Below are 27,836 nucleotides of genomic sequence, written 5' to 3'. Positions count from 1 at the left end.
CACCACCCGCTCCCCTTGCAACTTGCCGCTCACCATTACATACCTCCCTCCACTGTCAGCCACCACCTTTGACGCCTCAAATGACACACTTTTTCCCATCAGAATCGCCACCCCCCAAATTATTTGCATTCAGCCCCGAATGAAACACCTGGCCTACCCAGCCCTTCCTCAGTCTAACCTGGTCCGCCACCTTCAGGTGTGTCTCCTGGAGCATAGCCACGTCCGCCTTGAGTCCCTTCAGGTGCGTAAACACCCGGGCCCGTTTGACTGGCCCATTCAGCCCCCACACATTCCAAGTTATCAGCCGGATCAGAGGGCTCCCTGCCCCCCTCCCCTGCCGACTAGCCATGACACGTCCCATGCCCGCCCCAGGCCAGCGCCCCTCGCTCGGCCCGTTCCCCACGGCGGCGAACCCCCACCCCGGCCCCCCCTGCAGACTCCAGCTCCTTCCTGGCCATTTCAGCAGCAACCTGGTACCCCCCCCCCCCCCCCCCCCCCCAGGCTAGGACCCCTCCCAGCCACGTTACTCCCACCATAGCACTCCCGTGAGCCAGCTAACTTCTGCTGACCCCAGCAGCTCCCGCCACACCTCTGACCCCTCCCAACGTTGGGCTACTCCTCCTCCCCCAGACCCATCAGCAGACCCTCCTCCTCCCCCTCCCGCTCTTGCCGGGAAAAAAGCCCGCGCTTCTCAGCTCCGCCCCCGCCCCCATCCACCCTCAGTGCGGGAAACAGAAGAAAAGCCCGTGCTTTCCCTCTGCCCGACCCCGCCCCCTGAAAAAAAAGACAGCACCCCACCCACCCTAGAAACAACACACAACCAGCTTAAAACAGCATAAAACAGAGACCCTTCCCACCAAAAGTTAACACAGTTCTTTACAAACCCCAGACCCTCAGTCAGAGTCCAACTTCTCGGCCTGCACAAAGGCCCACGCCTCCTCCGGGGACTCAAAATAAAAGTGCCGGTCCTTGTAGGTGACCCACAGACGCGCCAGCTGCAACATGCCAAACCTCACACACTTTCTGTGGAGCACCGCCTTCGTCCGGTTGTACCCGGCCCTCCGCTTAGCCACCTCCGCACTCCAGTCCTGGTAGATCTACACTACCGTGTTCTCCCACTTGCTGCTCCGCTCCTTCTTGGCCCACCTAAGCACGCACTCTCGGTCAACGAACCGGTGGAACCGCACCAGCACCGCCCGTGGCGGCTCATTTGGTTTGGGCCTCCTGGCCAGTATTCTGTGGGCCCCCTCCAGCTCCAGGGGCCCCTGGAAGGACCCAGCTCCCATCAGCGAGTTCAACAAAACAACCACATAGGCCCCCAGGTCTGACCCTTCCAGCCCCTCCGTGAGGCCCAGGATCCACATATTTTTCCTCCTCGACCGGTTCTCCATCTCCTCGAACCGCTCCTGCCACTTCTTGTGGAGCGCCTCGTGCATCTCCACCTTTACCGCGAGGGCCGCGGCCTCATCCTCTCTTTCAGAGGCTTGTTGTTGGAGCTCCCGAATCTCCACCCCCTGGGCTGTCTGCGTCGCCAGCAGCTTGTCCGTATTCGCCTTCAGCGAGTCCAGCAGCTCCACTTTGAGCTCCTGAAAACAGTGCTGGAGAGTCTCCTGCTGCACCTGTGCCCACTGCCTCCATTCCTCGAGGCCTCCGCCGGCCGCCATCTTGATTCTCTTCCCCCGCTTTTTCTTAGGCGCTGCCACCGCTATTCTGCTGGCCCCGCTCCTGGTCAAGACATAGACCACTGGGGATCCGCTGCAGGCACCTTCCCACGTCGGGAACCGTTGAGCAAGTACCGCTGGGGGCCCTTAAAAGAACCCAAAAGTCCGTTCCTGGCGGGAGCTGCTGAACGTGCGGCTTAGCTCCGCATAGCCGCAACCGGAAGCCTTGCTACCCCCCGGTCTTCGAATCCAGCCCTGAATAGAAGACCAGGCCTACCCATCCCTTTCTCAATCTCATGTGATCTGCGAGCTTTGAATGTGTCTCCTTAAGCATTGCTACGTCTGCCTTTAACCCCTTTAGATGCGCGAACACGTGCACTCTTTTGACCGGCCCATTCAAACCCCTCACATTCCACATATTCAGCCTGGACTGAAGGCTAACCCCGCTGACTAGCCATCGCCCTTTCTTGGCCAACCTCAAGCTCGCGCCCTTCGCTTCCTCGAGGGCCCCCACAGGGAGCCGCCGCCCCCGACCCTCAATTGGTATACCGAAATTGATACCTCCTCTGCCAACAAAGCAGCATCACCCCCTCCCCTCCCCCCTCCACAACAGCCCCACGACCCAAAACCCCCGCCAATCACCAGCTGGGCACTTGCTCACCCCCCACTACGTTCTCGCCCCTGATGCCGATCAGACTGTCGCCTCATTGTCCGGACCCTTCTCCCCACGTGAATAAACCAATTAAACCACCTCTCCAGCCCCAGTGAGTAAATAGTAATATGAAACAAAAAATAAACAGAAGACACTAAGATTGCCCCGTGAGGAGACACTTGTCGAACCAAGGCTCCAACTTCCCGAAAATTCATACTAAGTACAGGGCCCCCTCCCCTTCGTATCTCAACTTTGCCGAAAACACTGCACCCTCCAGCCACCATCACAGCCCTTACACGCACCCAACATTGTATACAATCTTATATTAGAAACAGTACAGTGTTACCCAGCCCCACCGCCTCATTCCACCAAAGCTTAGCCGTCCTTTAATTCCATTCCAGCTTTTCTTGTTTGACGAATGACCACGCATCATCCGGCGTCTCAAAATAGTGATGCCGTTCCTTGTACGTGACCCATAGCCTCACTGGGTACAGCATCCCAAAATTTCACACCCTTGCTGAAGAGGGTCGCCTTCACCCAGTTGAATCCAGCACGCCTCTTGGCCAACTCCGCACCCAGGTCCTGGTAGATGCGTATCACGCTGTTCTCCCACCAGCTGCTCCGTTCTTTTTTTGCCCACCGCAAGACAAGTTCCTTGTCCGAGAAGCGATGAAATCTCACTACCATGGCCCTCGGCGGTTCATTCGCCTTGGACTTCCTTGCGAAGGCTCTGTGCGCCCCGTGCTGCTCCAGGGGTCGAGGGAATACCCCCGTTTCTATCAGCGTCTCCAGCATCTTGGACACAAACGCTCCCGCATCCGACCCCTTCACACCTTCGGGGAGGCCCACAATTCTCAAGTTCTGTCTCCTGGACCTGTTTTCTAGGTCCTCCAGCCTCTCCTGCCACTTCTTGTGGAGGTCATCCTGCGCCTCCACCTTAAGGGCCAATACAACCAACTCGTCCTCATGGTCGGGTAGCTTTTTCACCATCTCCTTAATCGCTTTCCCTTGTATTGCCTGAGTTGCGATCATTTGGCCTATTGATGCCTTCATCGGGGCCAGCATGTCCTTTTTAAGATCAGCAAAGCAGCCCCTAAGGAACTCCTGTTGCTCCTGTGCCCACTGCGCCCATGGACCCTGGTCTATACCGGCCGCCATGCCGTGCCTCGGCGCCTGCTCCGCACACTTCTGTCTGCTGGGACTTAAACGCTTCACCCGGCCACTCCTGGTCCAGCTATCCATACAACAGAGAGGGAATCCTTTTGGCAGTGTTCGCTTCACCAATCTACCCCAAAAAGTCCGTGGAAACTCCTGAAAAAGGTCCGAGAGTCGGTTCCAGACGGGAGCTGCCGAATGCGCGACCTACTCCTCCATGGCCGCCACCGGAAGTCTCGTCACCGCTTCTTCAATGGCCTTGGTGAGATCGTGTCACAGTTGTTCCCTCTGCTGTTCGAATTCAGCTTTAATAAAGGCCCTCAAGTCTGTTTGAAGCCTTTAAGCTCGCCTTCCCCCGCCTGCATGCTGGAAGAGGCTTTTGTCTTTACTGCAGCTCCAGCCAAATCTTTCACTGTTTCTGCCGGGTCTGGTAACCAAGAGACATACCATTCCCGGGGGAAAGTACTCCTCCAACATTCACCGACATCTTTTCATCAAAATTCCACCCGTATTGACTAAAAAATAGATATTTTCTGTAACCTTGGGCAGAAGTTGCCTTGTGTGTGACCACTTCCTCCATGGTCCACACCGGAAGTTGATTTTTGTATATATATGAGACTTTTGCATTTCCATGGCCTTACAAAGCTCCCAAGTTCAAAATTAGGGCTTGGAGGATGCAACACAGATCCCTAGGTAACATGCTTATTCAATTTTAATCCCTGTGCAGTCTGTTCTCATTGGACCAAGACTTCATCTTCCCTGAGCCCACCAATACTTAATCCTTCCTGGGCCAATCAAGACTTCATCTTCCCTGGGCCCATCATGACTTCACGTTCCCTGGGCCCACAAAGACTTTGTCCACCCTGGGCCCACCAGGACTTCAGCCACCCTGGACACACCAAGACTGTGTTCTCCCTGGGCCCACCAAGACTTCATCCTTCCTGAGCCCACCAAGCTTCCATCCTCCTTGGGCCCACCAAGACTTCACCCACCTTGGGCCCACCAGCACTTCGTCCATCCTGGGCCCACCAGGACTTCATCCTCCTTAGGCACACCAAGCTCTCATCCTCCTTGGCCCACCAATACTTCACCTTCCCTAGGCCCACCAATACTTCACCTTCCCTGGGCCCACCAAGACTTCACCTTCCCTGTGCCCACCTAGACTTCACCTTCCCTAGGCCCACCAAGACTTCACCTTCCCTGGGCCCACCAAGACTTCACCTTCCCTGTGCCCACCTAGACTTCACCTTCCCTAGGCCCACCAAGACTTCACCTTCCCTGGGCCCACCAAGACTTCACCTTCCCTGTGCCCACCTAGACTTCACCTTCCCTAGGCCCACCAAGACTTCACTTTCCTTGGGCCCACCAAGACATTGTTCTCCCTGGGCCCATCAAAACTTTGTCTTCCTGGGGTCCGAGTGAACTCATCCTCCTTGGGCTCTCAAAAGTGTGCGCTTCCCATGCTCGATGTATCTGGCTCCCCAGGTTGCAGCCCCACTGTTGCTTGGCTCCCTGGGCTCCAGCCCCACCATTATTTGGCTCCCTAGGTTCCAGCCCCACCATAGCTTTGCTTCGCTTGGCCCTGCAGCCATCAGCACCTCATCAATGGCAGTGTTCACTGGTCCTTCAGTGAGAGATTGTTTTTATCCCTTCTATGCTGTTTATGTTAGGCTCACTAGCCAGTCTATCAACAGTAAACAAGAGAAATGCAGATTCTTCCATTAAAACTCATGGCTGAATTCTCTGTTTTGGAGACTATGTCCCCACGCCATCGGGAAAACTGTGGTCTTTTACGCCAGGAAAACTGGTGTCAAAAGGCCACAGATTCCCCGTTTTTCAGGGAGCTAGCAGGGAGCCGTCGCAGAGCTCACAGCTCTATCTGCCGATACGGCCCCAAGCACTTCCGGGTCAGAGGCCGTGCATGCGCACGGCGGCTGCTTTCAGCGGCCGCGCCATGCTCTATGGCGGACTCAGCCCGCCGACCTGGACCGCCAAAGTAGTGCACCGCATTGACTCCCGCCCACATTGCCCAGCCCCGAATTAAGCCCCCCCTACCCGCCAATCGGTCCTCTCCCGACTGTGGAGGCCCTGGACTGAGTCCGCAGCTGCCACGCGAGGATCCCGGACAGTGTGAGCACACGTAAGCCACGCCATCGGGAATTTGGTCGGTCAGCAATGGAGCATCGCAGGGCGGGCCTCAGGTAATGGCCTGAGGCAGTGGACACTAAGGGGGCAGAGAATTGAAAAAATGGCGCCGCTCCCGATTTCGGCGCCAAAACGGATTCTCCGCTCCATTGCCGAATCCAATTTCAGCGTCGGGGAGCGGAGAATCCAGCCCCACACCGACAGGAATTTTGAAAATTATCTCAGGAATCACATAGAGGGACTCTGTGGGCGATCCGCTGACCATTGCTACTCTCTGCCTTCTATGACCTAGCCAGTTCTGTATCCACCTTGCCAGCTCACCCCTCATCCCATGTGACTTCACCTTTTGTACCAGTCTACCATGAGGAACCTTATCAAAGGCCTTACTGAAGTCCATATAGACAACATCCACAGCCCTACCTGCATCAATCATCTTTGTGACCTCTTTGAAAAACTCTATCAAGTTAGTGAGACACGACCTCCCCTTTACAAAACAATGCTGCTTCTCACTAATACGTCCATTTGCTTCTAAATGGGAGTTGATCATGTCTCGAAGAATTCTCTCCAGTAATTTCCCTACCACTGACGTAAGGCTCACCGGCCTATGGTTCCCTGGATTATCCTTGCTACCCTTCTTAAAACAAGGGGACAACATTGGCTATTCTCCAGTCCTCCGGGACATCACCTGAAGACAGTGAGGATCCAAAGAATTTTGTCAAGGCCTCAGCAATTTCCTCTCTAGCCTCCTTCAGTATTCTGGGGTAGATCCCATCAGGCCCTGGGGACTTATCTACCTTAATATTTTTCAAGACGCCCAACAACTCGTCTTTTTGGATCTCAATGTGACCCAGGCTATCTACACTCCCTTCTCCAGACTTAACATCCACCAATTCCTTCTCTTTGGTGAATACTGATGCAAAGTATTCATTTAGTTCCTCACCCATTTCCTCTGGCTCCACACATAGATTCACTGCCCTGTCCTTCAGTGGGCCAACCCTTTCCCTGGCTACCCTCTTGCTTTTTATGTACGTTTAAAAAGCCTTGGGATTTTCCTTAACACTATTTGCCAATGCCTTTTCGTGACCCCTTCTAGCCCTCCTGACTCCTTGCTTAAGTTCCTTCCTGCTTTCCTTATATTCCACACAGGCTTCGTCTGTTCCCAGCCTTCTAGACCTGACGAATGCCTCCTTTTTCTTTTTGACAAGGCCGACAATATCTCTCATTATCCAAGGTTCCTGAAATTTGCCGTATTTATCCTTCTTCCTCACAGGAACACGCCGGTCCTTGGAATCAGTGGCACTGCCCTGCGCTCAGTCTCTAAAAATGACAAAGCAATGAAGGAATGTCTGACAATTGAAATGATTGCAAACTTTCTGAAAATAGTTTTTATTTATAAAGTCCTCACCACCTTTTACTCTGAAATAAATGAAGCAATTTTGAAAGCACTGATGTTTGAGTTCTGGGGCTCACACAATGCATGAATATACTGGTGAGGGAAGGCATTGAAAGCAACAGGAAGCGTGTTTTCCCTCAGTCCTGGAACGGGGTTTTCTGGGCTTGCGCGCCAAAATCCCGATTGGCAGAGGGATGGAGAATGCCCACAATCGGGTCCGATGCTGAGGCGTGATTCTCCGGCGACCAGACAATGGGCACGAGTTGTGCGCGCGGTCGACACGGCACCGGTAGGGGGCCGTTGAAAGAGGCCCCGGCAGCGATTCTCCGCAGTCAACTGGCCGAGATCCGCCGAGTCCCGCCGGTGTGATTCCAACCTGGTTCCACCTGGCGTGAGCTCGGTGTCACAGCTGCGGGGGCCGTCCTGGTGGGGCGGGGAAGGGCGGGGCGGGGGGAGAAGACTCCAGGGAGGGCCTCCACGATGGCCAGGCCCGCGATCGGGGGCAACCGATCAGCAGGTGCGGGCATTCCGGGGCAGCCTATCTTCTTCCAAGCCAGGCCGCTGTAGGGCTCCGCCATGTTGTGCGGGGGCCGGCGCGAAAACGACTGCCGCGCGCATGCGTGGACCTGCGGCCAGCCGCTGCGCGCATGCGCAGACCCGTGTACGGATGTGCTGGGGCCCGTGTCAGCAGCCGGAGCTGTGTGAAGCACTCCAGCGCCGTGCTGGCCCCCTGTGGGTTGCAGAATCTCTGGGCCAAGAGGCCTGTTGACACCGGCATGAAACACTCCGGTCTTTCCGTCGGCGTCAACACTTTGCCGCGATTTTGGAGAAAACGATTTTAAGGAAGAACCCTCTGCTGAGACCCTCAGCCATGTCCATCACAGATTGCACGATGCCTTGGACACCTTCACTAATGGTGCCAACATCGTGCACCTGGCTCTCCACTGCGGTCGTTACCCTAGCAGCATTGACCTCAGTGCCAGGCATTGCCGGTGACATCTCCTGCGCCCATAGCCTCTGTAACTCCTCAAGGCGACTATGGGCCTACTGGAGTGATGCTGACATCTTCCTCTGAATTTCCGATCTGCTCCCTATCTCCCCAATCAGCTCCGAGTATCTCTGTTCCACAGGCTCAGCATCAGGCTGGGACCTAGCTGGGTCCTGGGATCCAGCAGACCTCTGACTACAGTGTCGTCTGGGGGTTCTTGCCTCCACCTGATGTGCATCAGCAGCAGTGTGGTGTTCACTAGAATGATCCCGCGAAGCCTGTCCACTAACATTTCCCACCGAGGTGCGGTATCTGGTGGAGGGTAGGGATGAGAGCTGTGACACGACTATAACGTGTCATTCTCAGAACTGTCCTCCGAGATGGTCTTGTGGGAGTCAGGAGAATGTGCCACCTGGGACTGATCAGCGCTGTCGGCTGGAGGACCTGTGGGAGAATGGATATGTGGTCAGTGGGAGGAATGGGTCAGTCAGTAAGGCAATCACTACTCACGATTGGCAGGTGTATCTTGGTGGTTCCTCACCTCTGCGGCATCCGCTAGCCTCCACGTGGGTGACCGCCCTCCTCGGCCACCCTGGTCACCTCCACGGCCCGCTCCTCGAAGGAGGTGAGGATTCATATGTCCGGCACCCCACCGCCAGTCTAGGCACACTCCCGACAATTATGGGAGAGCTTTTCCTGAGGAGACACAGAGGGGACATCATAAGCCTCAAGCGTATTTCACAGTGGTGGGAAGGGGTGTGTGCAGGGCGGGTTGGAGGTCGTATGGGGAGTTGGGGGTGGGTATACCCTTGGGGGGGGGGGGGGGGGAGACAGAGGATACGTTGGTGTCTACTTACTCGTGCTGCCCAGTGTAGGTCGCTGATCTTTTTTTGGCACTGATGGCCAGTCCTCCTGGTCACACTCCCCAAGCTCACAGCTGCCGCTACCTTATATGGCCTATCGCTCACCCTCCGGGACTCTTGAGGGAACAGGGTATCCCTCCTGGCCTCCACAGCATGTTGGAGCCTCCCCAGGTCCCCCGAATCTTGGGGCTGATCTCCTCGGTGCCATTGTTGCGAGCTGGCTGGGGTTGGCTGAGCAAGTGCTGTTCGACTTTGTTAGTGGGGGGGCTGGCGAGGGCGGTCCTGGCGAATCAGTTGGCGAGCCTCCATTTGTGGTGAGAATCCCGTGAGGCCTCGTTAAGAAGACCAATTGAAGTTGAATCACATTGCCGGCCTCGCTGGGCCGAGCGCCGAGAAGCCGCGGCAATTCTCGCCCGCTACCACACTTGGAAACTTTTCCGAAGAATCACAGCCATCCAACCAGCCAGTCAGGGGAACTCAGCGATGTTTCAGGGGCAAACACTTATTCAAAGCTGAAAAATAAGAGCAGACTGGAATCTAAGTAAATGTTTTCGTACTGGCTTCTTCTGACGAGAGAAACCAATCGAGCGGTAGAAATGAAGGCATTTAAAATGATCTGCTCGTAAATGAATTGTCAAGCAGACTGTTCGCTCTCACATTTTAGTTTGCAAAAGTTTTAGACGCCACAGCTGCAATGGAAGAACATGTAGCCCGTGCTGCAATAGTCAGGGCTGATCCGGTGTAACCCTTGTTCATGGTGACACTGCCTATTATATATCCCTCTGCTTGTTATATTAGACATTCCTTACATAAAAGCTGCAATCCGCTCTCCCAAACCCTGAGCTCCCTGTAGCTGACAACATGCCTTTTGCCTTTGTGGGGTGGGGGGGGGGGGGGGGGGGGGGGGGGGGGGGGAACAGTTAAAGATCAGACAAGTACAAACTCCGAAGTGGTTTATGGCGTGGTGATCTCGAGAATGTTTGAGCAGTGAGTTATTCCAACAGGAGTGAGTGGTGCTCCTGGAATCAGCGGCTGGTAACCTGGATTGGAGCTGCCAGTACATAGAACAAAGAAAAGTGCAGCACAGGAACAGGCCCTTTGGCCCTCCAAGCCTGCGCCGACCATGCTGCCCTTCTAAACTAAAATCTTCTACACTTCCGGGGTCCGTATCCCTCTTTTCCCATCCTATTCATGTATTTGTTCATGCACTATCAATTACGACGAGATGAGAGTAGAATGTAATGGAGGCTTTATTACACAGAGATGTGTGGCCTCCTACAGCAGCTGACAAAATGGCTGCTGTACGGGGAGCACACATATTTATACTCCGCCTACTGGGCGGAGCCAGCAGGCAGGGATCTACCCCCGTACCTGTAGTACAGGGGCCTTACCGGAAAACATATATATATACAGTATATACATCAGTGGTGACTACCGCATTCACTCCCTGTTAAAAAATGAGTCCAGTGGGGGTGGTGGAGAACTATATACAGAAAGGTGTGTTTAAAATCACAGAGAATATTACAAATTCAGGCAGTCCGGTGCCTTGATCTGCCGTCGAGAGCGCCGCAGTGCTGGTGGCGACTCAGGTGTCAGCTTGGTCTTCGGTGACTCCGGGAGCGTGTCGAAATCCTCTTCATCCCCGGGTGGGAGCAAGGGGAGGGTGGAGTGTCCCTGGAGAGGGGGCTGCAGTGGGGTGCGCCGGGGGAAGGGAGGGTTGTGCCGGGGCAGAGGGTGTGTGTGTGTGTGTGTGTGTGTAACCAGCTGGTGCCAGGTCCCTGAGTGAGACTGTGTCTTGACGGCCATTGGGGTACGCTACGTAAGCGTACTGCGGGTTGGCGTGGAGTAGCTGTACCCTCTCAACCAACGGGTCCGCCTTCTGGAGTCGAACCGGTCCTAGAGCTGCCAGCCATGTTGGGAGCGAAACCCTGGAGGTGGACTTCCTGGGGAAGGCAAAGAGACGTTCATGGGGGGGCTTCATTAGTCGCGGAGCACAGGAGCAACCGAATGGAGTGGAGTGTGTCAGGGAGGACATCCTGCCAGCGGGAGGCCGGGAGCTTTCTGGACATGTGGGGCAGCTGGACGGCCCTCCAGACCATCCCATTCTCCCTCTCCACCTGTCCGTTTCCCTGGGGTTATAGCTGGTCGCCCTGCTCGAGGCAATGCCCCTGTTGAGCAGGAACTGGCGCAGCTCATTGCTCATGAATGAGGTTCCCCAGTCGCTGTGGACGTAGGCAGGGAAACCAAACTGAGCAAAGATGTGTTGAGGGCTTTGATGACGGTGGCAGACATCATGTCGGGGCATGGGGCAGCCAAGGGGAAGTGGGAATATTCATCGACCACACTGAGGAAGTACGTGTTTCGGTCGGTCGAGGGGAGGGGCCCTTTGAAATCCACGCTGAGGCGTTCAAAGGGGCGGGAGGCCTTCACCAGGCCCGCACGGTCTGGCCGGTAGAAGTGCGGTTTGCACTCCACCCAGACCTGGCAGTCTCTGGTGACCGCCCTGACTTCCTCGATGGAGGAGGGCAGGTTGCCGGCCTTGATGAAGTGGTAAAAACGGGTGACCCCTGGGTGACAGAGATCGTCGTGCAGAATCCGGAGTCGGTCCACTTGTGCGATGGCACATGTACCTCAGGATAGGGCATCGGGGGGCTCGTTGAGATTACCGGGGCGATACAAAATCTCGTAGTTGTAGGTGGAGAGCTCGGTTTTCCACCTCAAGATTTTATCGTTTTTGATCTTACCCTGTTGTGTGTTATTAAACATGAAGGGAACCGACCGTTGGTCAATGAGGAGAGTGAATCTCTGGCGGCCAGGTAATGCCTCCAATGCCTCACAGCTTCAATGATGGCTTGGGCCACCTTTTCGATGGAAGAGTGCCGAATTTTGGAGGCATAGAGGGTGCGGTAAAAGAATGCCACGGGCCTGCCTGCTTGGTTGAGGGTGGCGGCCAGAGCGACGTCTGATGCGTCGCTATCGACTTGGGAGGGGAGCGTCTTGTCGACCGCGTGCATCGCAGCCATGGTGATGTTGGTCTTGATATGGTCGAAGGCCTGGTGAGCCTCAGCCGTCAGGGGAAAGACAGTGGATTGAATGAGTGGGCGGGCCTTGTCTGCATAGTTTGGGACCCACTGGGCGTAATACGAAAAGAACCCCAGGCAGCGTTTGAGGACCTTGGGGCAGTGGGGGAGGGGGAGTTCAATGAGGGGGCGCATGCGATCGGGATCGGGCCCCAGAACTCTGTTCTGGACCATATAGCCGAGGATGGCTAATCGGTTTGTGCTGAACACGCACTTTTCCTTGTTATACGTGAGGTTGATGAGAGTGGTCTTGTGGAGGAATTTGGAAAGGTTGGCGTCATGGTCCTGCTGATCATGGCCACAGATGGTGACATTGCCTAGGTACGGGAAAGTGGCCCGCAGTCCGTACCGGTCAACCATTCGGTCCATCTCCCATTGGAAAACCGAGACCCCGTTGGTGATGCCGAAGGGAACCCTAAGAAAATTGTAAAGGCAGACGTCTGCTTCGAACATCATGTATGGGCGGTCTGCCTTACGGATGGGGAGCTGGTGGTAGGCAGATTTCAGGTCCACTGTCGAGAAGGCCCGACACTGTGCAATCTGATTGACCATATCAGATATGTGTGGGAGGGGGTATGCATCGAGCTGCGTGTACCGATTGATGGTCTGACTGTCGTCAACGACCATCCTGTGTTTCTCCCCGGTTTTCACCACTACCACTTGGCCTCTCCAGCGGCTGTTGCTGGCCTCGATGATACCTTCCCGAAGCAGCCGCTGGACTTCAGACCTGATGAAGGTCCTATCCTGGGCGCTGTACCGTCTGCTCCTGGTGGCGAGGGGTTTGCAATCTGGGGTTAGGTTTGCAAAATGGTAAGGCAGGTTGACCTTAAGGGTCACGAGGCCGCACACAGTAAGGGGTGGTAAGGGCCCGCCAAATTTCAGGGTTAGGCTCTGGAGGTTGCACTGGAAGTCCAGGCCAAGTAGCAAGGCAGCGCAGAGGTTGGTGAGGACGTAGAGGCGGAAGCCGCTTAACTCCACTGGACGGTGAGGGTGGCGATGCAGTACCCCCGGATCGCCACGGAGTGGGATCTGGAGAACAGGGAGATTCTCTGGTTAGCGGGGTGTACCGCGAGGGAGCAGCGCCTTACCGTATTGGGGTGAATGAAGCTCTCAGTGCTCCCGGAGTCCAGTAGGCAACAGATCTCGTGCCCGTCGACCTTTACCTTTGTTGAAGCGGTCGCGAGGTTGTGTGGTCGAGACTGGTCAATCATGACTGAGGCGAGACGCGGCTGGTCGCCGGCGGTTGCAGGCGATGAGCGGCCTGATGAGGTGCCCGACGGGCAGGGGTCCTGAGGCGGGTAAGATGGCGGCGCCCATGGGCTGCACGTGTCCTGGGGAAGGCAAAATGGCAGCACCCATTGCTTCTGTGCTAGGCAATATGGCGGCACCCATGGGCCGCACATGTTGTGAGTAGAGCAAGATGGCGGCGCCCACGGGCCGCACGTGGTCTGAGGAAGGGAAGATGGCAGCGCCCACTGGCCGCATGTGGGGGTGCCGGGACAATAGCGGCAATTGAGCAAGCATGGCATACTGCAGCGAAATGTCCCTTCTTGCCATAGGCCTTGCAGAGGGCGCTCCGTGCCGGGCAGCGCTGCCGGGAGTGTTTTGACTGTCCACAGAAGTAGCATTTTGGTCCCCCGGGGTTGGCTGGGGACTGTCGCTGATGGAGTCCATGATGGGGTGGCCGTCGGCGGGGTTCATGATGCACAGGGGGGGGGGTGCGCCGCCCGGTCGGGAGCCTAGGCTTGAGCGTTGCGTGAGGCGACCGTAAGTGAGAGCACTAGTTTTTTGGTCGCCACGAGGTCGCCTTCTAAGAGGCGCTGGTGGGTGTAGTCAGACCCTATGCCCGTAACGAACGTGTCTCTCATCAGCAGGTTCGAGTGTTCAGTGGCCGAAACGGCCTGGCAGTCACAGTCTCTCACTAGGGCGAGAAGGGCGCGCCAGAAATCTTCCACAGACTCACCGGGAAGTTGGTGCCGCGTGGTGAGGAGATGCCGGGCGTAGATTTTGTTGGTCTGCTGAGAGTAATTTTCCTTCAGTAGCGCCATGGCCTCTGCGTAGGTTGGCACGAGTAGAATGTGATCAAGACTTTATTGCACAGAGATGTGTGGCCTCCTACAGCAGCTGATGAAATGGCTGCTGTAGGGGGAGCACACATATTTATACTCCGCCTACTGGGCGGAGCCAGCAGGCAGGGCTCTACCCCTATAGCCTGTATTACAGGGGCCTTACCGTAAAACCCATATATACATACAGTATATACATCAGTGGTGACTACCACATTTGTCAAGATGCCCCTTAAACTATCGTCCCTGCTTCCACCACCTCCTCTGGCAGCAAGTTCTAGGCATCCACTATCCTCTGTGAAAGAAACTTGCCTCGCACATAGAATATAGAACAGAGAACTTAGAACATACAGTCCAGATGGATGCCATTTGGTCAATCGAGGGCAGCAGGGTAGCATGGTGGTTAGCATAAATGCTTCACAGCTCCAGGGTCCCAGGTTCGATTCCCGGCTGGGTCACTGTCTGTGTGGAGTCTGCACGTCCTCCCCCTGTGTGCGTGGGTTTCCTCCGGGTGCTCCGGTTTCCTCCCACAGTCTAAAGATGTGCGGGTTAGGTTGATTGGCCATGCTAAATTGCCCGTAGTGTCCTAATAAAAGTAAGGTTAAGGGGGGGTTGTTGGGTTATGGGTATAGGGTGGATACGTGGATTTGAGAAGGGTGATCATGGCTCGGCACAACATTGAGGGCTGAAGGGCCTGTTCTGTGCTGTACTGTTCTATGTTCTATGAGTCTGCACCGACCCACTTAAGCCCTCACTTCCCCCCTATCCCTGTAACCCAGTAGCACCTCCCAAACTTTTTTGGTCACTAAGGGCAATCTATCATGGCCAATCAGCCTAACCCGCACGTCTTTGGACTGTGGGAGGAAACCGGAGCAGACACGGGGAGAGCGTGCAGACTCCGCACGGACAGTAACCCAGCGAGGAATCGAACCTGGGACCCTGACGCTGTGAAGCCACAGTGCTAATCACTTGTGCTACCGTGCTGCCATCTCCTCTAAACCTTGCCTCTCACACCTTAAATCTATGCCCCTTAGTAATTGACCCCTCTACCCTGCGAAAAAGTCTCTGACTATCCATTCTGTCTATGCCCCTCATAATTTTGTAGACCTCTATCAGGTCGTCCCTCAACCTTCTGTGTTCCAGTGAGAACAAACCAAGTTTATTCAACCTCTCCTCATAGCTAATGCCCTCCATACCAGGCAACATCCTGGTAAATCTCTTCTGCACCCTCTCTGAAGCCTCCACATCCTTCTGGTAGTGTGGCGATCAGAATTGAACACTATACTCCAAGTGTGGCCTAACTAAGGTTCTATACACCTGTAACATGACTTGCCAATTTTTATACTCAATGCCCCGGCCAATGAAGGCAAGCATGCCGTGTGCCTTCTTGACTACCTTCTCCACCTGTGTTGCCCCTTTCAGTGACCTGTGGACCTGTACACCTAGCTCTCTCTGACTGCCAATACTCTTGAGGGTTCTACCATTCACTGTATATTCCTACCTGCATTAGACCTTCCAAAATGCATCACCAGCTGCCTGTGAAACCTGAAACCTGAGACAGAGAGGCTGTCAGTACAGTGCTGACTACTGCAGCCTCGGCTCGTACACACACACACACACAGATCATCAGACAGACAAACAAACACACGTTGTCTCTCTCTCTCCCCCCACCCACCCCCAGTAAACTCCTGTATCTCACACTCTGCAAACGCTGCCACTTTGCAATTGGATGTCACAGTACTCAGCTGCAATAAGGTAGCGGGCAGCAGCTCCCCCAACCCCCCTTCACCCCCTGGGACTTTGTCGATACAGATGGTCTGAGCAGTCAAAAGAGAAGAGAGAGAGAGAGCGTGGGGAGGTGGGGGGAAACTTTTCACTGAAGTGACAGCTTATTTTAAATCTACTTCCTCTCTGGGTTGCTGGGGTGTGCTGCAGGGTTTATGCTGATTCTGTGAGCAGTCCGCTCCGGCTTGATTCCCGCTCCCAAATTCTTATCCAGGTCCTCACTCCTCGTCTGCCCCACGGTAGGTGCCTTTTTCAAGTGCTATGTGTGTGCGGTGGGCTGTAAAAGTCGAATTGGTCAGAAAGGAGCCTTTGGTGTGGATCAGGAAGAAGCCGGTGTGTGTGTGTGCCGACGGTGCTGTATTGTGTTCGATTGCATTGGACAATGTTGCTGTTACTGTATCTCAAGAGTTGATTTGGGTTGGATTAGTTGAACAGCTTCTGACACGACGCGGCTGTGCGTGCAAATGGTTAATGCTGGCACACAAAATTCATTGCAGGACCTTTTATACAATGTATTCTGTGGAATTGAGAATGCTGCAGCCTTCTGTGAATTGTCCTTGATTTGGTATCTGTCATTCTGTCTGAGGAGTTGGTAGCCACTAATCAAGCATGAACTGTGGCACTGACAGTAAGTATCCACTGCAGTACATAACTTATTTGTTGTACTGTAGATGCCACCATGGTCGCCTCCTTTGCTCCCCGAATATGCTGCATGAAACTTCAGATTACACCAAGATGTTGTTAACATCAGTGGAACTGCTAGGGCATGGGGGGGGGGGGGGGGGATATAATTATCAATAATCGGTGAAGCACACGAGTTGACTATTCCCCTGAGAAACATTAAAACGATATTATTCTCAAGTCAGCCTGAGCATTGTTGGCCCTGAAGTGACACAAGGTAAGCTGTCACTGTTTGGTCCTGGCCTGCCCCACTAACTGTATTTTTGAATTTGTGACTGGAAAATCTGAATGGCCAAGTCTGTGCTGTCAATAAGCAGATGGATTGCAGTCTGCTTAAAATATTTGCTATGGTCTCAACTGCTGGTAGATTCATTTGCAATTGACATCCACACAATATATTGGAAAAGAAACAGTTGACGAATTGAGATGCGGTACAGTCCAAATAGCTTTACTAAATCAAAATTGGATCAGATTTGCATCATACAAGATCTTGCTTTTTATTGCAGCCATTTCACTGGTAATCTACACTTGCTTGATGGACATTTTGAGAAATGGCTTTAAAATCACACAATTCACCATATACAACATGAAAATTAATTTACTGTGATATTCCTTGATGAGGGTTTCACATTGGAAAGACCCTTCTTTTTACAAACAGGTTCATATTTCCATTATATAACACAAGAAACATTGTCGGCCTATTTGCGGTTGTAAACGGAGTGCGTTCAGTGACCTTCCTCTCCTCTCCCCAGAAGAGTAATCATTTTTACTGATGGCAGGGGGGGGAAATAATTGAGGCAGGAATTTCTGCAACTTCTGCTTTCCACGGTAGTTTTGCTTGCAGCTGCAGTGCCTGTTTGCCTCTGCTCGTTCGAGTCTCTTATTCTGCAGCATACTGTGCTTGCTCCCTTTTGCCACCCTGTTTACTCTGTCATCCCCACTGGCGTGGATTCACATCTACCCCCACTGCATATTTGTCAAGCAAGAGATCTGACACTGTTGGTACTTAGAGGAAAGGAATGGTCTCTATCACCTCAAACTCAGGCTGGAGCTACTGTTTACATGCCCTGCAATCAACAGGCCCTTTTAAAAGGAATGCTATTTTATTCTGTTCCCTACAATATTCCCTCCAAGAGGCAGAGTGTGCCAGGTCTTGCCCTCCACCTGACATCCGCACACATGCACTTGCCAGCAGGGGTCATTAGATAGCAATCCCGAGCAGAAGGTCTCGGTGATTTTACTCTTAAGCAGAGAAATGTTGCAGTATTTTTGCCACTCCCACAGATAAACCAGCTTCATTGGTAACTTTCAAAAGAGAATTGAGTAAAGGGTGGCTAGGCAGAAGCTGGTCGACTCCATACTGGAGGTAGACCATAAATACTCCGAGGCCCTGACCGTAGAACTCCTGGCGGAGAGGAAAGAATTACAAAGGAACTTTGACCTGCTCTCCACCAGGAAAGCAGTACACCAACTCCGCCAGGCACGCGGGGCCCTATACGAACACGGAGACAAAGCCAGCCGCCTGTTGGCCCACCAGCTGAGAAAGCAGGCAGCCAGCAGAGAAATTGCGCAAATCAGAGATACCAGAGGCACGTTGGAAACAGAACCAGAGAGGATTAACAAAACCTTCAAGGCCTTCTACCAAGAGCTGTACACCTCAGAGCCCCCAACGGGGAAGGCTGGGATGAACCGGTTTCTTGACGGACTGGACATACCAGTTGTGGGAGAGGGCAGAAAACGGGATCTGGAAGCACCACTAGCACTGGGAGAGATCATGGAGAGCATTAGCTCCATGCAGGCGGGGAAGGCGCCGGGACCGGACGGATTCCCGGCGGACTTCTACAAAAAATTTGCGACAGCGCTGGCCCCGCACCTGCGGGAGATGTTCACAGACTCGCTAGCTAGGGGCACGTTGCCACCCACGTTAGCACAGGCCTCAATCTCGCTGATACCTAAGAAAGACAAAGACCCAACGGAATGTGGGTCATACAGACCCATATCTCTGCTGAATGCAGACGCCAAAATACTGGCCAAAATCCTAGCCAAGAGGCTAGAAGACTGTGTACCTGAGGTGGTCACAGAGGACCAGACGGGCTTTGTCAAAGGTAGACAGCTTACCGCGAACATCAGGCGCCTGCTGAACGTGATAATGACCCCCTCCGGGGAGAGAACACAAGAGGTGATCGTCTCCCTGGACGCAGAAAAGGCCTTCGACAGAGTCGAGTGGAAATACCTCATAGAGGTACTGGAGCGGTTCGGGCTTGGAACAGGGTTCACCGCTTGGGTAAAGCTCCTGTACAACGCTCCCATGGCGAGTGTACAGACCAACAATACCAACTCCCAATACTTCCAGCTGCACAGGGGCACCAGACAAGGATGCCCACTGTCCCCGCTGCTGTTCGCACTAGCAATTGAACCGCTAGCAATCGCGCTCAGGGCAGCAAAAAATTGGAGGGGGATCCGAAGGGGAGGTAGAGAGCACAGAGTCTCACTCTATGCGGATGATCTGCTCCTCTATATCTCGGACCCACAAAGCAGCATGGACGGAATCATCGCGCTCCTGAAAGAGTTTGGAGCCTTCTCGGGCTACAAACTCAACATGAGCAAAAGTGAGATCTTCCCAGTACACCCGCAAGGGGGGGGGGGGGGGGGGGCAACAAAAGGGGCTGCCGTTCAATCAAGCCCGACATAAATTCCGCTACCTGGGGATCCAAATAGCCCATGACTGGAAAGGGATCCACAAATGGAACCTCACCAGCCTGACGGAGGAAGTTAAAAAGGACCTGCAAAGATGGAACACACTCCCGCTCTCCCTCGCGGGGAGAGTTCAGACGATCAAAATGAACGTACTGCCCAGGTTCCTCTTCCTGTTTAGATCCATTCCGATCTACATCCCCAAGGCCTTTTTCAAAGCGCTGGACAAACTCATCATGGCGTTCGTATGGGGGGGGTAAAAATGCTAGGATCCCAAAGAAGGTCTTACAAAAAACAAAAACCAGGGGAGGGCTAGCCCTCCCGAATCTACAATTCTACCACTGGGCAGCAACAGCCGAGCGAGTAAGGGGATGGATCCAGGAGCCAGAGGCTGAGTGGGTGCGTGCGGAGGAGGCCTCCTGCATGGGAACCTCCCTCCGGGCCCTCGCCACGGCAGCACTCCCATCCCCACCCAAAAAACACTCCAGCAGCCCAGTGGTGACAGCCACCCTCCAATCCTGGAACCAACTGCGGCAGCAACTTGGCCTGACCAAAATGTCGAACAGGGCTCCCATCTGCAACAACCATAGGTTCACACCAGCACTGACTGACGCCACCTTCAAAAGGTGGAGGCAGGACGGGGGGACACTGACAGTCAGGGACCTATACACGGACGACAGGATCGCAACACTGGACGAACTGACAGAGAAATTTCAGCTAGTTGGGGGGAACGAGCTACGGTACCTGCAGCTCAAAAACTTCCTACGAAAGGAGACAAGGACGTACCCACAACCGCCACGACAGACACTACTGGAAGACCTACTGGACGCAAGTATCCTAGAGAAAGGGAACTGTAGTGACATGTATGACCGACTGGTAGATAGGGACGACACCGTACTGGACGCAACAAGAAGGAAATGGGAGGACGACCTGGGGATGGAGATAGGGTGGGGACTCTGGAGCGAAGCACTGCATAGGGTCAACTCCACCTCCACGTGCGCAAGGCTCAGCCTGACGCAACTAAAAGTGGTACATAGAGCCCACTTAACAAGAACCCGTATGAGTAGGTTCTTCCCGGAGGTGGAAGACAGATGTGAACGGTGCCAAAGAGGCCCGGCCAACCACGCCCACATGTTCTGGTCTTGCCCCAGACTCGTGGAGTACTGGACAGCCTTCTTCGAGGTTATGTCCAAAGTGGTGGGAGTGAGGGTGGAGCCATGCCCGATAGTGGCGGTCTTCGGGGTTTCAGAACAGCCAGATCTATTCCTGGGGAGGAGGGCGGACGCCCTTGCCTTTGCCTCCCTGATCGCCCGCCGTAGAATCCTGTTTGGCTGGCGGTCAGCAGCACCGCCCAGAGCTGCGGACTGGCTGTCCGACCTCTCGGAATCTCTCCAAATGGAGAAAATCAAATTTGCCATCCGAGGGTCGGACGACGGCTTCCACAGAACGTGGGAGCCATTCATGCAACTGTTCCGGGACCTATTTGTGGCCAATGTACAAGAGGAAGAATAGTCGGGGGAAGGTAGCGGGAGGGGGGGGGGGGGGCTACAGGTTCGGTACGGGGGTTCGATGGCTAGCTAAGGCCCAAAACCAAACTAAATAAACATGTTGAGGGGGGGGGGGGGGGGGTGGGCGCAGTTACTACTACAAAGATGCTTACCTGTAAATATGTATGTTAATTTTTGCGTGTTTGTTTGTGTTTTTTGTTTTTTTTCTCTCCTAACAATTTGTAATTTGTTCAATATAAAATATGAAAACTGAATAAAAACATTTATAAAAAAAAAAGAGAATTGAGTATGTTGTTGAGAAGGTAATATTAGGGTGGCACGGTAGCGCGGTGGTTAGCGCTGCTGCCTGACGGCGCCGAGGACCCGAGTTCCATCCCATCCCTGGGTCACTGTCCGTGTGGAGTTTGCACATTCTCCCTGTGTCTGCATGGGTCTCACCCCCACAACCCAAAGATGTGCGTAGTACATAGAAACATAGAACATACAGTGCAGAAGGAGGCCATTCGGCCCATCGAGTCTGCACCGACCCACTTAAGCCCTCACTTCCACCCTATCCTCGTAACCCAATAACCCTATCTAACCTTTTTGGTCACTAAGGGCAATTTATCATGGCCAATCCACCTAACCTGCACGCCTTTGGACTGTGGGAGGAAACCGGAGCACCCGGAGGAAACCCACACAGACACGGGGAGAACGTGCAGACTCCTCACAGACAGTGACCCAGCGGGGAATCGAACCTGGGACCCTGGCGCTGTGAGGCCACAGTGCTATCCACTTGTGCTACCGTGTTGCCCTGGTAGGTGGATTGGCCACATTAAGTTGCCCCTGGAAAACAAAATTGGAAAAAAAAATTGGGTACTCTAAATTTTCAAAAAAGAGAAGGTAATATTTGCATGGTTGTGGGGAAATAATGGAATGATACGGATAGGATGGCTCTTTCACAATAATGATGGACAAAGTGGCCTCCTTCTGTATTTCAAGATTCTATGAGGTCAGCTGAATCAATATGGATCACATACCAAGCCTGGACTGCTGGCCCTTGCAACTCACAACATACGGACGTGGTTGTGTGCCACTTAGTGTAATTCGCAAGTGGGCAAGTCTAACTGGGCAAAGAAGTGATTTAGAGTAACAATAAAATAAACATAATTTCTTTTTAAAAAATGACACAGTCCTACTTTTTGTTGTATTACAATGCATTAAACAGTTACTGAGAGACATTGCAAGCCAAATTAATGAAACCAATCTATATTTAGAATTCAAAGACTATTTTGCAACTATTTAATCTCAAGTTAAAAATTTACATGCGTTACCCATTTTTAGTTTCTGATAATATAATAGAATCTTTAGTTTGTCACAAGTAGGCTCACATTAACACTGCAATGAAGTTACTGTGAGAATCCCCTAGTCGCCACACTCCGGCGCCTGTTCAGGTACACTGAGGGAGAATTCAGAATGTCCAATTCACCTTACAAGCACATCTTTCGGGACTAGTGGGAGGAAACCGGAGCACCCGGAGGAAACCCACACAGGCACAGAGAGAAAGTGCAGACCCCGCACAGACAGTGACCCAAACCGTGAATCGAACCTGGGACCCCCGCACTGTGAGGCAGCAGTGCTAACCATTGGGCTACCGTGCCGACCACAGACCTACCAGTGTGGTCTCCCTGCTTCATTTGAGCATGAGTGATTCTGCACATCGGCACAGAGTTAGAACTATGGAAATGTGTTAACCACATTACGCACCATCAATTCAATTGGACACAGTAACTGCAGTTTGAAACAGTCTGTGCACTGTGCAACTGATCAAAAATTAACTGAAAGCAGAGATTTTATGGAAGTTAGAGAATTCTGAAAATGCTAATAGAGTTAAATCAAAAGGCTAAGAGGAATCTATTACCCACCCACATATCATTCTCTATTGTTACACTTTGGGTAAATTTAGAGAGAATTTCAATGTAATTACAACAAAAAAAATGAACATTGCAGTAAATTTTGTAAAAGAAAAACAATTGCGAAACACCCACATAGTAACATAATGCCTGTACAAGTGTGCATTGTTTAGAATTCTACCCAACCGGCCCTTTCTGGGTTATAAATCTTCTTTTTATTGGACTTATTTGCCTGTATTTTGTTCAGTCATCATACCCCCAATTTCTTTTTCAATTTTCTCCTATAGGCCCCTAGCTCAAACCACCAGCATTGCTACGGGCGAGCTGTCCCCAGGCATTTGTAAATACTGCTGTGGAACTTGCCACCAGGAGGAGTAAAAGGGTGACCCAGGATGTCCTTTAGAGTTTGACATCCATCAATGTTCGCAAGAACTGAAGGTTTTGAAATTTTACGGAGCCATTTTGAATTAACAGCTTATTTATAATAGTACATTTGTAAATTTTACGAAAATATGTGTAAAGCTAAGTGGAATTTTAACCCCCAAGTCAGATAAATACATAGCTGAGACAGGGATTTCACTGTCTGGCAAATTGCAGGTGCAAGATGGTGTTGTACCACGGTAGTACAGCACATTGGTATGACAAGACATTCATAAGCATTGTTCAAACCTAAAGATCATGTTCAGGAATGTCCTTTCAAATGCAATCTATAAATGTTCCATTTAAAAGCATATAGAAGGCCCATTTTGACAGGGGGTTCCAGTGTGATTGGAGTCACTAGAAAACTTTCCAGATTTTTGATGTATTTGGCACAAAATTATTTTTCGTCTATTCACCTTTTTTTGGGCTTCTGCACATCTACCTTTGCTCTACTCATAATGAGCACATTATTACCAAATTAATGTTTTATGCTTAATCTGAAGTCTTCAAATTGGAATGACAGTCACTTGACATATTGCTGAGTGTGATGAAGGAGAATGGCAGGCCTCTTTCAAAGGAAAAAGGAATCATAAAAATAACTTGGTTTCCTTTCCCCTTTCTCAAAATCAAAAGAATGTCGACGTACACTTGAGACCTGAAGGAATGCATTTTAAACCCCTCAATCCCCATTGCAGGAAACAGTCCAGCTGCCGGACAGAAGTAACCTGGTTGTTGTGGATGCATTTTAGTTGAAAACTAAGTGGTATGGACCAGAAAGTTCTGGTTTGCGTTGGCCTCTGACAGAAAAGCAGTTGACGTGCTAGAGTTAGGCAATGAAGTGGGTAGGAAATCAGCCAAAATTGCCAAATCTCTGCCGAACAACCATTGCTCAGAAGTACGTGTTTACAACTGTTGAATGAAGACAGATTGCAAAAAAATACAAAAGCAAAATACTGCAGACACTGGAAGTCTGAAATAAAAATGGAAAATGTTGGAAATGCTCAGCAGAGTGGGTAACATGTCTGAAGAGAGAAACTGAGTTAACATTTCAGGTTGATGACTTTTCGCCAGTATCTGCAAAGTGGTTATCAACTTCAAACAATAACACAGAATCGAACAAGTATGTAAAGTGATTTTTTTTCTCCAATTAAGAGGCAATTTAGCATGGCTAATCCACCTACCCTGCACATTTTATTTTTGGATTGTGGGGGTGAGACCCACGCAGAAATGGGGAGAATGTGTAAAATGAGTTATAATTGTCACTGATCCGTAAGTACTGTCTTCTCTATTTTCTAGTCTGCTCCTTCCCTTCAGCCTTGCACCCTTTATTATTAATCGACTGAAAACAGGCTGTTACAGTTCCAAAACAATTGTTACTAAATTAATGTTTTAATTAGTTCATCCAGTCGTTCTTCTGAACATTAAAACCTGGATTTTCCTCTTGGCAGCTGGGATTTTTTTTTGTTGTCTCACTGACACCATGTTGCTCCTAGTGAGCTTTGTCTAGTTCAGATATTCAGCAAGAGCTCATGGTGTTGGGCATAATTTTCATGTAATTTCAACTGGGAGAGTCAGATGTTTTGGGCAGGGATTACCTATCTACAGCAATATTACGGGTCAAGACACCAGCAATCAACACTTTTGGGGGATGTCTCAGTGGTCAGCTGGAGTTTGCAGAGCTCCAAAGTTGCCTGAAGCTTCACTGGATCGGCTCCTGGCACAAATAAAGCTGAGGATTGAGGCCCAGTTTAGTGCGGAGAGAAAGTCATTAAAAGGTGATGCCAATAGATTAGTGAAAGGAAGCAGTGCTGACTCCCTGAACCCATGCACAGTCACTCAGTGGCGCAAGAAGTTTAATAACTTTACAACACCAAAAAAGGTGTACACTGTCCAAATACATTGTCCAATGTAGGTCACCTGAAACCATCTTCTCTTCACTGTGTTGAAGTGTTTCAAGAGCTCAACCTGAATTTAAGAAGCCATGATGTGGACATGCTGGCATTGGACTGGGATGGGCACAGTAATAAGTGTTACAGCACCAGGTTAATGTCCAACAGGTTTATTTGGAGTCACTAGCTTTCGGAGGGCAGCTCCTTCAGGAGCTACGCTCCGAAAGCTAGTGACTCCAAATAAACTTGTTGGACTAACCTGATGATGTAAGATTTCTTACTGTGAATTTGCGAAGGCCCTTTAAACCTCAGCCTTCACCTCTGAGTGCTCTATCACTCAAAGTCTTCCATACATGAGGGCTATTTCCTGGGACATCGACCATTCACACTGAATCATCTGGGCAAAGCAAATATTGGAAGATTATGTGGGCCAGACGGTACATCTGCAAAAGAGTCTGCCTAATTTTCCGGGATTTGATGACCACACGACAGATGTTTCCATCCCTTCCCCAACCCCAGTGGATGGGGTGAGCCATTTAAATCTCCATTCAGCTTGGCAGGACCTGTAATATCCTGCCAGGAGAGGCCATTAAATCCTGGCTCTGGAGATTCGGTACACTTGAGCACAGACCCAGCAAAATCCCATCTCTGGTGACCTCCAAAGGATTCAACATATTAAGTAATTTTTTTTTTTCAAGCACCTGTTTCTCCTGGTAGCACCTAGGTTTAACTAGATCTCATGGCAGGGAAGTGGCATTATTTTGCATTATTTTCCATTGAATCCAAAAACAAGAGAGAGGAATTGGACAAAGGCAAAAGACCTCGGGTAGGATTCTCTGTTCCTGAGATTAAGTGTTGACACCGGGGCATAATCCCTGGACTTCCATGACAGCAAAACTGGCGCCGTACCTGGACCGATTCAGTGACCATAGATGGGGTTACACCAGAGCCAAGTGGAACACAATCGATTCCAATGAGAAACGGTGTGGGATTCGCTGGGTCCATGATTGACACATGGGAGGCTGAAAACTACAGCCACAGATACACGTTACACTCCCCCCACACACTCATCTCAGCCAACAAGATGGCACTGGTTGCGCTGGAGCATGTCTATCCTGCTGATGGGTTGGTTGGGGCCAGGGGGCACCCATACGACCTGTGGTCCTAGGATCACAGTGGGCAGTCAGCGGCGTGTGCAGCTAATGCCTGCCTTGCAGGCAATGGTGCTCCGTGCCCATCCAGCCCAACCCCACACCCACGTCCTGGCCACCTCTCCGCTACTCCCCCTCAGCCCTGGCAAAAGGCCCTCGGCCCGCGGTGCGACTTTCAGCAAACTATGGTGATGCTGGACACTTTCCATACCCCCTCTCTCTCTCCCTCAGCAGTCACGGCGCCTGTTTCACGATTCTTAAAAGCACAAGTGAACCTCGCCAACGGGAATTCGCCCTAGTGGAAGTGGAGTACGCAGAGGACCCGGAGAATACTGGGTCAGGCCTGCTAATTAATTGCCAATGGGGTTTACTGCATGTGCGGTCTGGAGCATGTTGCTGTCGTTGTTGAGGCACTGGAGAATTGCGATTTGGCTGCCGCCACGATTTTGTCGTCAAAACCGATTTTCCGCCCAATCCTGTTTCCCGATTCCGGAGTCAGTCGGCAGAGAACCCTGCCCCTTTTCCCTCATGCCCTGGAGGGGATTGGAGCTCATGAGGACAGGGAAATTGGTAGGCAAGTGCCCATTTCAAGTTCATCATGGCTCTTTGCTTCTGTTTCGTCTCTTGGTTTCGGACTATGTAACATGCCAATAAACTAGATTGTAAAACTTAGTACCACTCCTCCTGAACACTGCTTCTTGGCTACTCCAATCTCTTTCTTCACAGGGCAAAATAAGTTTAGTGGGGCCTTGATGCAAACAGTGATTAGAAGGACGACAATGTAATATGAAGACGGGCTGGTTTAGCACACTGGGCTAAATCGCTGGCTTTTAAAGCAGACCAAGGCAGACCAGCAGCACGGTTCAATTCCTGTACCAGCCTTCCCGAACAGGCGCCGGAATGTGGCGACTAGGGGCTTTTCACAATAACTTCATTGAAGCCTACTTGTGACAATAAGCGATTTTCATTTCATTTTCATTTCATTAGTAACATGAAAAAGAAAGAATTAAGACTTTTATCGGCATATTAAGAGTGAAACATAAGCAAAAGTATCACTCAAGAATGCAGGGGAATCAATGAATGGTGATTGAAGATAAACAGATAGAAGTATTTTTACAAATGATGGTGTGAAAGAGACTGTACGCACGCTTAAGAACATAACAAATGGTAGAATGTGGAGGCCATCAAGCCTGCTCCTTCACTCAATAAGATCATGGCTGCACTTCTGCATCACCTTAAACCTTCCTCCCCAGTCCTTATGTCTCGAAACAGAAATATGAAGCATCTGTTCGAGGCAACTATAGAAAAGGAGTTGTTCTGGGAAAAAAATAATGCAGTGTGGATAAATGGCTGGATCCGGAAGGCATGCACCTTTGGCTGCTGAAGGAAGTCAGAAATTTGAACAGGTTCTGACCACTTATTTTCAATTCTCCTTAAATATCCAAATAGTGCATTGGGACTGGAGGCTAGGAACTGTAACACCTCTGTTCAAGAAGGATGAGAGTAATAAATCTGGGTAGCTGTAAGCCAATTAGACTTAATTCAGTTGTGGGTAGATTAATTAATACATAATTCAGCATCTAATTACTGAGCAGTTAGAGGCACCTGATGTTCAAGGATAGCCTACATGTATTTACTAAAAGACGAGTCAAATTTGACGAATTTAATCAAATTATTTGAAAAGGTGTCTGCCAGCAGCTCCGGCCTGAGTTTCAGGAGGCAAGGAACGCTCCTTCCTTCCAACTATCAGCAGTGATAGATCTCTGCTTGACAAATTTATTGTTGGCATTGCGAGTGGGGTCAAAGATTAAAC

General features: G+C 51.5%; 1 protein-coding gene across 2 annotated transcripts in view; it reads left to right on the top strand.

The window, feature by feature from the left end:
- arhgap24 (Rho GTPase activating protein 24) overlaps positions 1-27,836 on the top strand; it is a 1,044,996-nt gene that overhangs the window by 470,329 nt on the left and 546,831 nt on the right. The window contains exon 1 of one of the 2 annotated variants that reach the window (XM_038791766.1): positions 15,740-16,027. The exons of the other annotated variant lie outside the window; for it this stretch is intronic. The gene's annotated coding sequence lies outside the window, so the exon portion shown is untranslated. Of the gene's footprint in view, positions 1-15,739; positions 16,028-27,836 lie in introns of those variants that run through there. 2 annotated transcript variants of the gene reach the window in all.

This window comes from Scyliorhinus canicula, chromosome 3 (genome assembly GCF_902713615.1).
Source record: "Scyliorhinus canicula chromosome 3, sScyCan1.1, whole genome shotgun sequence".
Classification (NCBI taxonomy): domain Eukaryota; kingdom Metazoa; phylum Chordata; class Chondrichthyes; order Carcharhiniformes; family Scyliorhinidae; genus Scyliorhinus; species Scyliorhinus canicula.
The sequence above is the reverse complement of the archived record's forward strand: the minus strand, read 5'-3'. Positions and strand labels throughout refer to the sequence as shown.